Here is a 13,831-nt window from a genome sequence, read left to right on the forward strand (position 1 = left end):
TATCATGATTAAAACTATGGTCTTGGCACATGGATAGCTGTGTGTCTTTGTCTCTCTTTATCCATCCTAATAGAACAGAATTGGCAGCCTAGAAAGAAATCCAACGGGTGCAGGAGTTTGGCTCTGACAGAGGTGGCATAACAAACCATGAAGGAAAGAATGGACTAAGCGGTACGTGGTGCTGAAAAAGCTAATATTAGATCCTTACCTTCCACCATACAAAGTACATTCTAGACTAAATACCTACACAGTGTCCGTTTAAATATAGAGGCCCTGGCCGGGTGCAGTGGCTCACACCTATAATCCCAGCACTTTGGGAAGCCGAGGCGGGCGAATCACTTGAGGTCAGGAGTTTGAGACCAGCCTGGTCAACATGGTGAAACCCTATCTCTACTACAGATACAAAAATTAGCCAGGTGTGGTGGCACACACCTGTAATCCCAACACCTTGGGAGGCTGAGGCAGAAGAATTGCTTGAACCCAGGAAGCAGAGGTTGCAGTAAGCTGAGATCACACCATTGCACTCCAGCCTGGGCAACAGAGTGAGACTCCATCTCAAAATAAATAAGTAAAAATAAATAAAAAATAAAAATGGTGGGCCTAACATACACTCTTCTCCCCATGGAAGCCCCTTTCCTCTGAAAAGACAGTAAAGGAATTTAAGAAGTATCAAGCCAAAAGGACAAAGGGAATGAACAGGACAGGAGAGAGCAGCACACAGCGCTGGCAGAATTTTAGAAGCTGGAAAGGGGATGGCTGGAGGGTGACAGAGTCAGCAGCAGGGAGAAGGTGGCACCAAGTATGCAGAGGACCTGGCCAGCCAAAAGGAAGTGGGTTTGTAACGCAGAGCCTGCGCAAGCCAGTAGGTGCTTCTGAAGGGGGGTGTTCAGCATGGGGCTGAAAGAGAGGAGAAGCTGAAAGTCTTCCAGAGACCACTCCCATTACATGCAGCCAGGCAGCTGCCCCTCCCTGCTCCAAGCAGAACACTGGCCTCTTCTCTGGCAAGGCTGTGCCATATACATGCTCAACTTGGTGACATTGGCAACCCCAGACTCAGCTGAGGATGGAGGGAGGTAACAGCCTGGAAAGAGCATGGGTGAGTGGATGCTGACTTCCAGGAAAATTCCTCTCTGGGGAAAAGGACCAGCTCAAGAGGAAAAAGCCACAGAGACTTCCATTCTGGGGCTTCCCAATAACCTTTCTTTTCTTTTTTCTTTTTTATTAATAGAGACAGGTTCTCGCTGTGTTGCCTAGACTGGCCTTGAACTCCTGGGCTCAAGCGATCCCCCTGCCTCTGCCTCCTAAAGTGCTGGGATCACAGGTGTGAGCCACCTTGCCCAGCCCCCAATAACCTTTCATATGACAAGTTGCTAAGCCTCACCTAGAATCAAGAACATAGAAATCAAAGCAACAGTGAGATATAATGTCCCATAAAATTGGAAAAAGTTAATGGATTTTCTAAAACCAAATGGTGGTAAATATGTGGGAAACCTGAACTCATACTCATGCTGATGGTTTTTGGTAAACTAGTACAACTACTTGGGAGTTTGTCAATACCTAGTGAAGTTGCAGATGCTTAGACCCTATGTCGACTTTCATACATGGACACAAGGAGACAGGTGTACAAGGATATGTATCGTAGCACTGTTCACAATAGTAAAAATGTGGGAACAACCTAACTGTGCCCTGAGAATGGAATGAATATAGTTGATAAGTTGTCTCTTAAAAAAAAAATAGCTTTTCCGCCATCTTCCCACGACACCACCATGGTGTGTGTGAACGTCCTGGCCGATGCTCTCAAGAGCATCAACAATGCGGAAAAGAGAGGCAAACGCCCGGTGCTTATTAGGCCATGCTCCAAACTCATCGTCCGGTTTCTCACTGTGATGATGAAGCATGGTTACATTGGCGAATTTGAAATCATTGATGATCGCAGAGCTGGGAAAATTGTTGCGAACCTCACAGGCAGGCTAAACAAGTGTGGAGTGATCAGCCCCAGATTCGGTGTGCAACTCAAAGATCTAGAAAATGGCAGAATAATCTGCTTCCATCCCACCAGTTTGGTTTCATTGTACTGACAACCTCAGCTGGCATCATGGACCATGAAGAAGCAAGACGAAAACACACAGGAGGGAAAATCCTGGGATTCTTTTTCTAGGGATGTAATACATATATTTACAAATAAAATGTCTCATGGAAAAAAAAAAAAAGGTTCTTGCTCTGTCACCCAGGCTGGAGTGCAGTGGCACAATCATGGCTCACTGCAGCCTAGAACTCCTGGGCTCAAGCGATCCTCCCACCTCAACCTCCCCAGTAGCTGGGACTACAGAGTCATGCCACCCTAACCGCCTAATTTTTAAATTTTTTGTAGAGATGAGGTTTCACTATGTTTCCCAAGCTGGTCTCAAACTCCTGGACTCAAGTGATCCTCCCACCTCAGCTCTCTAGTAGCTGGTACTATAGGCATATGCCACCACACGGCCTAATTTTATTTTATTTTATTTATTTATTTTTTATTTATTTATTGAGACAGAGTCTCGCTCTGTCGCCCAGGCTGGAGTGCAGTGGTGCAATCTCGGTTCACTGCAAGCTCTGCCTTCTGGGTTGATGCCATTCTCCTGCCTCAGCCTCCCAAGTAACTGGGACTATAGGCGCCTGCCACAACACCTGGCAAATTTTTTTTTTTTTTTTTTTTTTTTTTGGTATTTTTAGTAGAGACGGGGTTTCACTGTGTTAGCCAGGATGGTCTCGATCTCCTGACCTCGTGATCCGCCCACCTTGGACTCCCAAAGTGCTGGGATTACAGGCGTGAGCCACTGTGGCTGGCCTTATTTATTTATGTTTTTAAAGAGACGAAGGTCTCACTATGCTGCCCAGGCTGGTCGTGAATTCCTGGCTTCAAGGGATCCTTCCACTTCAGCCTTCCAAAGTGTTGGGATTACAGGCATAAGCCATCATACCTGGCTGATCCTGTCTCTAAAATAAAAAAAAATTTTAAAAAGTGACTTGCAAAAGCATCACCCTTTTCAACCAGATCCTTAACTGTAAGCAACAGAAAATCCTTCTGACTTTAAGCAGGAAAAGGATTCATTGGAAGGATATTGGGTAGTTCACAAAATCACTGAGAGGGCTGAGGAACCAAGATCCAAGACTAAACCATTTCTGCAGTTAAGCCCCAGCCCTTCGGCTGGCACAGCCATCGCCTGCCAGCTCTGGGCAGGTACAAGGGAAGCTGCCTCTGATACTACTGCCTCTGCTACCCTGGAAATTTTCCACAATTGCTTCTGCCTCGTGCAGCCTCTGCAACTCTAGTGCTGAATGCCAAGTTAGGGGAAGTGGGTCTGGCCGGCAGAGCCTAGGTCCCATGCCTACCCCTATCGCAAGGGCAGGCGGGCAGCTGGCGTTTCAGCCTTTATGGTGGAAGTGGGCTCAGCCTCCTACATAGGAGGGGGTCTCAAACACTGAGCAGCTGGGCTCGGTGGCTCACATCCGTAATCCCAGCACTTTGGGAGGCCGAGATGGGTGGATCACCTGAGGTCAGGAGTTCGAGACGAGCCTGGCCAACATGGTGAAACCCCATCTCTACCAAAAATACAAAAATTAGCTGGATGTGGTGGCAGGTGCTTATAATCCCAGTTACTTGGGAGGCTGAGGCAGGAGAATCGCTTGAACCCAGGAGGTGGAGGTTGCAGTGAGCCAAGATCATGCCATTGCACTCCAGCCTGAGTGACAAGAGTGAAACTCTGTCTCAAAAAAATAAATAAAAATAAAAATTAAAAAAAATAATAAGTGGGTACATTGCTATCATTTATGTAAAACTGATGAACACCCAAAGCAATGGACTAGATTGTGAATACAGAGATGGGTAGTTAAAGTATAAATCACTAATAGGAATGATATACACTAACTCCAGGAGTGTAGGTACCTCTGAGAAGGGACCGTAAAAGGAAGGATGTGGGACTCTAGTTGTATCTGTAACATTTCGTTTCTTAAAAATAAAACCTCTGGGCTGGGCGTGGTGGCTCACGCCTGTAATCCCAGCACTTTGGGAGGCCACGATGGGAGGATTGCTTGAGGCCAGGAGTTCGAGACTATCCCGGGTAACATAGTGAGACCCCCGTCTCTACAAAAAAACCCAAAAAGTAGCCAGGGATGGTGGTACATACCTGTAGTCCCAGCTACTAGGGAAGCTGAGGCAGGAGGATCACTTGAGCCAGGAGGTGAAGGCTGCAGTGAGCCGTGATCAAGCCACTGCACTCCAGCCTGGGTGACAGAGTGAGACCCTGTCTCAAAAAAATAAAAGAATAAAACCTCTCAAAGATGGCAAAAATGTTCATATCTGTTTATGCTGGTGGCGGGTACATGGGTATCACTATATTCTATACTTAACTGTAGGAAATATTTCCTAATTTCAAATGGAAAAAAAAATTACTTCAATGAATCAGAAATATGTGCCAAGCAGCTCAGGTCCCTTCAGGTGTTTCCTTATGTAACCATTTACTTGTGAATTAGCCCTGTGCCCACCAAAGGAAGTAGAAAGCTTTGCTTGCTCACACCCGCCTGTCTTTCCACGTGTCGCGTTCTCCGTGAGAATGGCAGGGCACTCGGCTGAAACTGTGAGGCTGATGAATACGTGACCTAGTGCTGGTTACTGGAAAGGAGTGATTTATTTCATTACTGAAATTCTAAGTCCCTAGGCTGGGCGCGGTGGCTCACACCTGTAATTCCAGCACTTTCGGAGGCTGAGGCAGGTGGATCGATCACTTGAGGTCAGGAGTTCGAGACCAGCCTGGTCAACATGGTGAAACCCCGTCTCTACTAAAACTACAAAAATTATCTGGGTGTGGTGGCACATGCCTGTAATCCCAGCTATTCGGGAAGCTGATGCAAGAGAATTGCTTGAACCCAGGAGGTGGAAGTTGCAGTGAGCCGAGATCATACCACTGCACTCCAGCCTGGGCAACAGAGTGACTCTGTCTTAAAAAAAAAAAAAAAAAAAAAAAAAAAATCAAAGCCCCTTAACAAGCCTTCTGAGAAGTTATCGAGTTTGGAAAATCAGAGACAAGAAGAGAAGAGAGAATAAGAATCTCAGAAAAGTGGGAAAGATTTTGTCAAAAAAAAGCTTTTGTTTAGACATTGACTCTACTGCATCCAGTAGAAATGAATTAGTGTGTTTCTATATGATTTTTTCTTTTCTTTTCGTTTGAGTCAGGGTCTTGCTCTGTCACCCAGGCTGGAGTGAGTGACACCACCATAGCTCACTGCACCCTCTAACTCCTGGGCTCAAGTGATCCTCCCACTTTAGCCTTCCAAGTAGCTGGAACGACAGGCGTGCACCACCACTCTCGGCTAATTTTAAATTTTCTGTAGAGACGAGGTCTCAGTATGTTGCCCAGGGTGGTCTCAAACTCCTGGGCTCAAGCAATCTTCCCACCTCAGCCTCCCAAAGTGCTGGGATTACAGGCGTGAGCCACTGTGCCCAGCCTATATATGATTTTTAATAACAGGATATCAGTTTCTCCCTGTCCAGCTTCCCACCCCTACCCCATAAATGTTTAGCAAATATTTAAAGACTATAGGTTTGAAAGGTTACCTGCAGGGTCCAGCCCCACAGGGTCAATGGGTCTCTCCCCGTGTGCGGAGACGAGAGAGTGTAGAAATAAAGACACAAGACAAAGAGATAAAAGAAAAGACAGCTGGGCCCGGGGGACCACTACCACCAATGCGCAGAGACCGGTAGTGGCCCCAAATGTCTGGCTGTGCTGTTATTTATTGGATACAAAGCAAACGGGGCAGGGTAAAGAGTGTGAGTCATCTCCAATGATAGGTAAGGTCACGTGGGTCACGTGTCCACTGGACAGGAGGCCCTTCCCTGCCTGGCAGCTGAGGCAGAGAGAGGAGACAAAGAGAAAGACAGCTTACGCCATTATTTCTGCATATCAGAGACTTTTAGTACTTTCGCTAATTTACTACTGCTATCTAGAAGGCAGAGCCAGGTGTACAGGATGGAACATGAAGGCGGACTAGGAGCGTGACCACTGAAGCACAGCATCACAGGGAGACGGTTAGGCCTCCGGATAACTGCGGGCAAGCCTGACTGATGTCAGGCCCTCCACAAGAGGTGGAGGAGCAGAGTCTTCTCTAAACTCCCCCGGGGAAAGGGAGACTCCCTTTCCTGGTCTGCTAAGTAGCGGGTGTTTTCCCTTGACACTTATGCTACCACTAGACTTCGGTCTGCCTGGCAATGGGCATCTTCCCAGACGCTGGCGTTACCGCTAGACCAAGGAGCCCTTCTGCTGGCTCTGTCCGGGCATAACAGAAGGCTCGCACTCTTGTGTTCTGGTCACACCTCACTATGTCCCCTCAGCTCCTATCTCTGTATGGCCTGGTTTTTCCTAGGCTATGATTATAGAACGAGGATTATTATAATATTGGAATAAAGAGTAATTGCTACAAACTAATGATTAATGATATTCATATATAATCATATCTAAGATCTATATCTAGTATAACTATTCTTGTTTTATATTTTATTATACTGGAACAGCTCGTGTCCTCGGTCTCTTGCCTTGGCGCCTGGGTGGCTTGCTGCCCACAGTTACCAAATTGTGACTCTGTCAGGGTTGCCACATCTCAGCTTGGCCCTGAGTATACTTTCTGGAACATAATGTGAGCGTAATATATGTTAGCTATTATTACTCAATGACCAAAAAAAAGGAAAAACAGCAACAACAACAACAACAACAAAAAACAAATAAAAAATGGGCAAATGCCCAGTGTGGTGGCTCATGCCTGTATTCCCAGCACTTTGGGAGGCCAAGGTGGGAGCATCACATGAATCCAGGAATTCAAGACCAGTCTGGGCAACAGTGAGACTCGGTTGCTAAAAACAAAAAGCTAGGTGTGGTGGTACATGCCTGTAACCCTAGCTACTCAGGAGGCTGAAGTGTAGAGATCACTTGAGCCCAGGAGTTCGAGGCTAGAGTGAGCTATGATCGCATCACTGTATTCAAGCCTGGGTGCCGCAGCAAGACCTTGTCTCTAAAAAACAGAAGGGAAAAAAGGGGGGAAAGACTTGAATAGACATTTCTCTGGAGGTGATACACAAATGGTCAACAAGCATATGAAGAGATGCTCCACGTCGCTAACTTCCAGGCAAATGCAAATCAGAACCACAAAGGGATAACACCTCACACTCACTAGAATGGCTGCTCTAAAAACAAAACAGAAAATAACAAGTGTTGGTGAGGACGTGGGCAATTGGGACCTTTGTGCACTGTTAGTGGGAGTGTAAAATGGTGCATCTGCTGTGGAAACTGTATGACAATTCCTCAAAAAATTAAAAATAGAGTTACCCTTTGATCCAGCAATTCTACTTGTGGGCACAGAACCAAAAGAATTAAAAGCAAGGTCTCCAGGAGATATTTGTATAGCCACGTTCATAGAAGCATTATTCACAATAACCAAAGGTGGAAACATCCAGGCACCCATTGACAGATGAATAGACAAAATGTGATATCCATCTATCTATCTATCTATCTATCTATCTATCTATCTATCTATCTATCTATCTATCCATCCATCCAATGAATGATTCAGCCTTAAAAAATGAAAACATTCCTTTCTTAGATCTAGGGACAGGCTGGAAAAAAAAAAAATCTGACAGATGCTGCAACATGGATGGACCTTGAGAACATTATGCTAAGTGAAATAAGCCAGTCACAAAAAGATAAATACCATAGCATCCCACTCATCTGTGGAACCTACAGCAGTCACATGCATAGAAACCGTAGAATGGTGGTTGTCAGGGGCTGGGGGGGAAGGGGAATGGGGAGTTGTTTAATGGGTACAGTGTTAGTTTTGTAAGATGAAAAAGTTTTAGAGGTTGGTTGCACAATAATGTCAATATAGTTAACTGTGCATTGAAAAATGTTTAGGCTGGGCATGTTGGGAGGCCAAGACAGGAGAATCACTCGAATCCAGGAGTTTCAGACCAGCCTGAGCAACATGGCAAAAACCCATTTCTACTTAAAAAAAAAAAAAAAAAAACTAGCTGTGTCTGGCAGTGTGGGCCTGTAGTCCTACCTACTTGGGAGGCTGAGGTGGGAGGATTGCTTGAGCCTGGGAGGTCAAGGCTACAGTGAGCCATGGTTGTGCCACTGCACTCCAGCCTGGGTGACAGAGCAAGGCTCTGTTTCAAAAAGACAAGCCAGGCACAGTGGCTTGTACCTGTAATCCCAGTACTTTGGGAGGCTGAGGTGAGTGGATCACCTGAGGTCAGGAGTTTGAGACCAGCTGTTGGAAACAAATGCTCAGTGCCACAGAGAAGAACCAGCACTGAGACAAAGGATCTCTCAGCAAGGCAAATTTGCTTCTGCCGAAGGGTGCTTCTCGTAGGTCTGGTCACCACGAGAGCACCCCAGACAAAGGAGGAAAGGGGTTTTTATTCCTAACACAGCTTGCCCCAGCTACTGTGTCCTGTCTCCATTGGCTGGAGTTGGATTGCACAATCTAAGCTGAACCAGTTGGCTAACTTGAAAAGTGCAGGAATGTGGTTACACTGGCAGAGGTGGGGGGAACAGTTATGAGGAAAGGGCCATTGCATTGGGAGGGGTAATTCACAGAGTGGGTAGCAGATATGGAATGTGGGCTCTATAGATAAAGACTGGTGGGAAGGTTGTTTACCAGGGCAGGGGGACACAGACAGTAAGGAAGTCTGGCCTTGAAAGGAGGGAACAGAGGACAAGGAAACTTAAACAAGCTGAACCTTTGAAGAAGAACTTCTTACTGTATTTAACAATTCCCCCCTTTAATTTTTTATAGTGCTTCTTCTTCAAACTTTTAAAATATGATTTGGTTCTGTTGTTTTACTTGGTCTTTTAAAAGAAAAAGCTTATTTGAATAAGGAGGAAAAGGAGGATTGAGGGAGGTTTTGGTGAGAGCTGTTTTAATAAGCCTTTGCATTAATCCTTGGGCACAGGGTATGATACAGCATCCTACAAGAATAAGCAACCCTATTTCGATGGTAGGAGAGGTGAGGATTGAGGACATAAGTCCCTTCCGTTTGCCGAACCAATTTCCCATTAAATTTGTGAAAGGGCCGTTTAGTCTAGAATTTTTGCTAACTTGTTGGATAAGGAGGTTAGGCCTTGCAAAGCCTTTGTTACTGTTTTGTCGGGGGCTGTGTTATTAGGGATAAAAGTATAACATTGGACTTTAATCATGACACAGACTCCGGCCTCTTTCGCTAGTATTATGTTTAATGCTATTCTGTTTTCCCAGGCCATTTGACTGGTGGGTCCTGATTGTCCAGCTATCCCTTTAATAGTGTCTCTAGTATACTTAACAAATCGTTGTTGGTTGTAATAAACGTAATTTGTCTAATCTACATTTTTGTTTATAGTTGACCACCAAAACAGCACAGATTAAAACCCTGCAGCTATTTGATTCTGGGCTTTAAAGTTATCTGGTACTCTTTGTGGAATTCTAATAGCGTCTATATAAATGTGAGGGTTAGAAGATCCAGTGGAGCGCTTTTTATTTTTTTTTTTAACTCGGTTCTGACTTTCTTGCTTACTGTGTTGGCGGAATGCCAGGGTGACAGGGATGGCCAATTGAACGAGAGCACAAGTGCCACTCCAGTGACTCGGCAGAGAACTTCATAGTAGTTTCCCGCAATACCACCCTACGTCTGCTGCGGAGTGAGTAAGGGCAGCTTGACTGGTAAGTTCTTGGAAAGGTTTAGTCTCACTGCCCCCTTTTAGGTCTTTGAGAGACATTAATTTCTCCCCCTGCCGTGAGAGACCCGAGGTAAAATTAACATCTGAGGCTGGAGGCCGGATGGCCCCTGGGGGCTGATCCGCAGAGCCTTTGACTTTGGGGAATAGCAATGAGAGTCTTGTGTGGCTTGCTGCCCCAGGTTGTGGAGTTTGGAAGAAACTTACCATGCAGCTTATGCCCAGTTCGTTAGAAGACTATCCAAGAGGGAAAGGGACTATTTGAGCCTCTGGCCTGTCTGTTGCACCAGTGTAACAGTTGTTTTTATTTAGTGTGCAAACAGAATATTTAACCCATTCCAACCAGGCATTTGCATTTTGGTATCCTGTCTCGACTGCTAAAGTTTGTTTTAAATCTCTAATATTTGTAATGTCGACTATGGCTTTGTTATTGGAAAAAATAACAGTCTGATTGAAAGAAGGCTCTGGAGAAGGAGAAAGGGAAGGGGGTGGGGGATCAATGAAGCACATTTCAAAAGATCCTATTGGGTCTGTCCCAGAATGAAAATTAGCTTCTAGGCCACAGAAATGGCTTAGAGTGGGGTTAGCATCAGTGGAGGTGGGGACAGTGATGAAGATTTGTATAGGGTTACGCTGCTGAGGCTGACAATTAGGGGGAGTTATGCCTTTGGTAAGGTGGATATAGGGCTTTAGATTAATGCAGCTTCCTCCTGGGGAGGTCTAGCCTTGATATTTCATGGTCCGGAGTTCATCTCCCTAACCATAACAGAACCTCCACCCCGCGCTTTGTGCACGTCTGGTACAAGTTTTATTATTATAGGCAGTATTTTTTTATTTTGGAGGGGCAAAGGTACTTATTGATAGAGGCTAACTTTCTTTGGTTTTGGAGATCCTTCAGGGTCTCCTCTTCATGAGGAGGGTTGGGTTTTTCTTAGCTTTAGTTAGGTAGCACTTTCCCCTGGAACAGTAGCCCGTGACTCCGGAGGTGGTGATGTTTTTTCACTCGAGTATGATGAGTTCATCCTTTTTTTGCTGTTCGGATGCAGTTTCAGTGGCCAGGAGCACTAGATAAGGTCCTTCCCAAGCCGGTTCAAGCTTTCCTTTTTTCCACCCTTTGATGAGGACGGGAGCTGATGTTGATGTTCTGGGAATTCCAGGGGCAGCACCTGTGCTAAGAGACCTTTGGTTTTAAGAGAAGAGAAAGTGGGAGATAGACCAAGTATGTCATTTTTGAGGAACTGACATTTTGTTTTAAATGTAGGAATGTCAGTAGTGGAATGTAAATAAGGTAGCCCATATAGCATTTTATAAGGGGATAAGCTGATATCTTTCCAAGGGATGGTTCTGATTCTTAATAAGGCAATGGGGAGACATTTAGTCCAGGGTAGCCGGGTTTCTAGGATTAATTTGGTGAGGTGGTTTTTTAAGAGTCTGGTTCATTCTTTTTACCCTTCCTGCCAAGGGATATGGCATTCCTGTTTTATGTCTAGCACCTGGGCTAGCTTTTTAATGACACGTGCGGTGAAATGGGTTCCATTGTCTGAATCCATGTTTTCTATTAGTCCAAACCTGGGTATAATGTTTTTAACTAATGCTTTAACTACATTACTGGCGGTTGCGCTTGAGAAGGGGGTGGCTCCTACCCAGCGAGTAAAGTGGTCTGCTATTACCAACAAGTACTTCAGGCAACCGACTGGGGGCATCTCAGTGTAATTAATTTGAGCACTTTGGAATGGTCTTAGCCCTGGATTTCTGCCCCCAGTAGGTTGCCTTTTTAGGATTTGTTTATTAGTTTTTCTGCACACTCTGTAACTGCTACTTGCTTAGCAAGAGTGTATATGCTTATACACCTGTAAACTCTAAGGACTGCACCACACATGGCTTGGGGTCCCCAGTGAGATCCTTGATGGAGCTGCGACAATATTTCCCTCATGAGAGGTTTAGACAACATTTTCTCCCATCTGGTAGTACCCACCTTCCCTCTGAGCTTTTCTTGGCTCCTATTTCTTTTAACATTTTTTTTTGGTCTTTATGGGAGAAGATGGGGACCGCAGCTGGAGGGGAAGGCAAGGGGCTGAATGGAAAATGGGTACTGCTTGGGAAAAGGCAGCTTGCTTAGCTATTTGGTCAGCTAGATTATTTGCTCGGCTTTCAAAGGAAGGGTTTTCTTTTTACTATTTTCCTGGGAGTTTTTAATTTGACCTCGATTGGAGGAACTGGTAATTTCTCTCGATGTCCTTTTTTTGACCATGTATCAGGATGGATACACTTTTCATAATCTGTGGTGGTAAGTTCAGGGAGGTGAGAAGTTTTCCCTGATTAATGTAGAGGCTTAAGCCAAAATTTAACATTAGATCTCTCCCTAACAGGTTTGTTCTTGCCTCTGGAATTAACAGAAATTTAATATTAGCTGATCTGCTTTTATATATGACTTTTGTTTCTTTTTCCCATTTGGGACATTCTCTTTTGAAGTGACCTATTCTTTTACATTTGAAACATTTGTTTTGTCTTCTTTCTCTCTCTCTGCCTCTCTTTCTCTCCCTCTCCCTCTGGCTCTCTGTCTTTTCCTCCCTCTCTCTCTCTGTCTTTCTCTTTCTGCCTCTCTTTGTCTCTCTGTCTCTCCTTGCCTCTCCATCTTCTCTCTTTGCCTCTCTTTCTCTCTCTCCCTGACTCCCTCCATTCCCTCTATAGGCTGATCTTTCCAGTTCTCTGTTTTTGTAATTTCTTTGTGATATTTGGCTACTAGTAACAAAATGGAACTTTAACATCCCCTGTCCAAGGGGATCCTTTATGTTTAAGCCTGTATATTTTCTTACCTGTTCCTTGAGTCTGTTTAAAAACTCCGTGGGCCCTTTGTTTTTTCCTTGCTGCATATTAAATGCTCGGGAAATATTTTGGGTTTGAGGCACTGATTCCCGAATCCCTTTAACTATCATTTTCCTAAGGCCTTTCATGTTTTCTTGGTGGGCTGCATTGTTATTATCCCATTGGGGGTTTTGGGCCAGCGATTTTTGTTCTGCTGCAGGGATATTTTGACTGGGAGGGTGTTTGCGCTCTCAGACTGTCATAGCAGCCCTGCAGATCATGGTTCTTTCCTCTCCCAAAAAGAGAATACTTAAGATAGACATTAGCTCAGCCCAAGTGTATACTTGTGGTCCTAAAAATCGGTTAATTTGATCCACAACCCTAAAAAGATCATCTAATAGTGGTTTAAGTTTCTTCCTTAGGTTTCTGACCTCTGAACTAGTTAAGGGGCATTTACAAAGCCAATTTCCCCTCCTCCTAGAGGCACTTCCCTTAAGGGAAAAAGGGTCGGGGTAGACTTTTTTGAGGAGGAGAGGAAAGGGAAATTTTGAATCCCACGTGCTAGTGGACTGTTTGGGGTTAGGGATTGTACTTTCTTTAGGGGAGGTATTTTCTGGGTTTTTTTCCTGCAGTTTTTAGGGGGTAGAGGACAGGCCCCTGCCGCCAGTGCAGGGCATAGTCTATTTCTTCCTGGGAGACAGGACTTTTGTTATTTACATACTTTATTAAAAGTTGACAAATCTAATCCTTATTTGATCCAAAACTTGGCCAGAAAACTAAAGGTTAAAGAATAGGTTCTTTGGTTCAAAAAAAAATCAATACTTTATCATCTGTTGCTTTTTCTTATGTTTGGTCCTTTGTAGTTGTTGTTTTACTAGGGGTATTTCCCATCCTGGAAGTTAATGGGGGCTTAGTCTCTCCTATTAGAGATTTCTTGCACCCTTTTCCCTGAAGGCTCAACCTGAGTGTGTGTGGGGCTCAACCTCTTTTTTTTTTTTTTTTTTTTTTTTTTGACACAGAGTCTCGCTTTGTCACCCAGGCTGGAGTGCAGTGGCGCGATCTTGGCTCACTGCAAGCTCCACCTCCCGGGTTCACGCCATTCCCCGGCATCAGCCTCCCCAGTAGCTGGGACTACAGGCGCCTGCCATCACGCCCAGCTAATTTTTTTTTTTTTTTGTATTTTTAGTAGAGACAGGGTTTCGCTGTGTTAGCCAGGACAGTCTCGATCTCCTGACCTCGTGATCCACCTGCCTCGGCCTCCTGGCTCAACCTCTTTTACTAGAGATTGT

General features: G+C 44.9%; 1 pseudogene; it reads left to right on the forward strand.

Annotated features, from left to right (window-relative positions):
* Nucleotides 1-1,502: 1,502 nt before the first annotated feature.
* LOC129398125 (small ribosomal subunit protein uS8-like) lies at nt 1,503-5,439 on the forward strand (annotated as a pseudogene).
* Nucleotides 5,440-13,831: the final 8,392 nt, after the last annotated feature.

The sequence above is a fragment of the Pan paniscus genome, chromosome 5 (genome assembly GCF_029289425.2).
Source record: "Pan paniscus chromosome 5, NHGRI_mPanPan1-v2.0_pri, whole genome shotgun sequence".
Classification (NCBI taxonomy): Eukaryota; Metazoa; Chordata; class Mammalia; order Primates; family Hominidae; genus Pan; species Pan paniscus.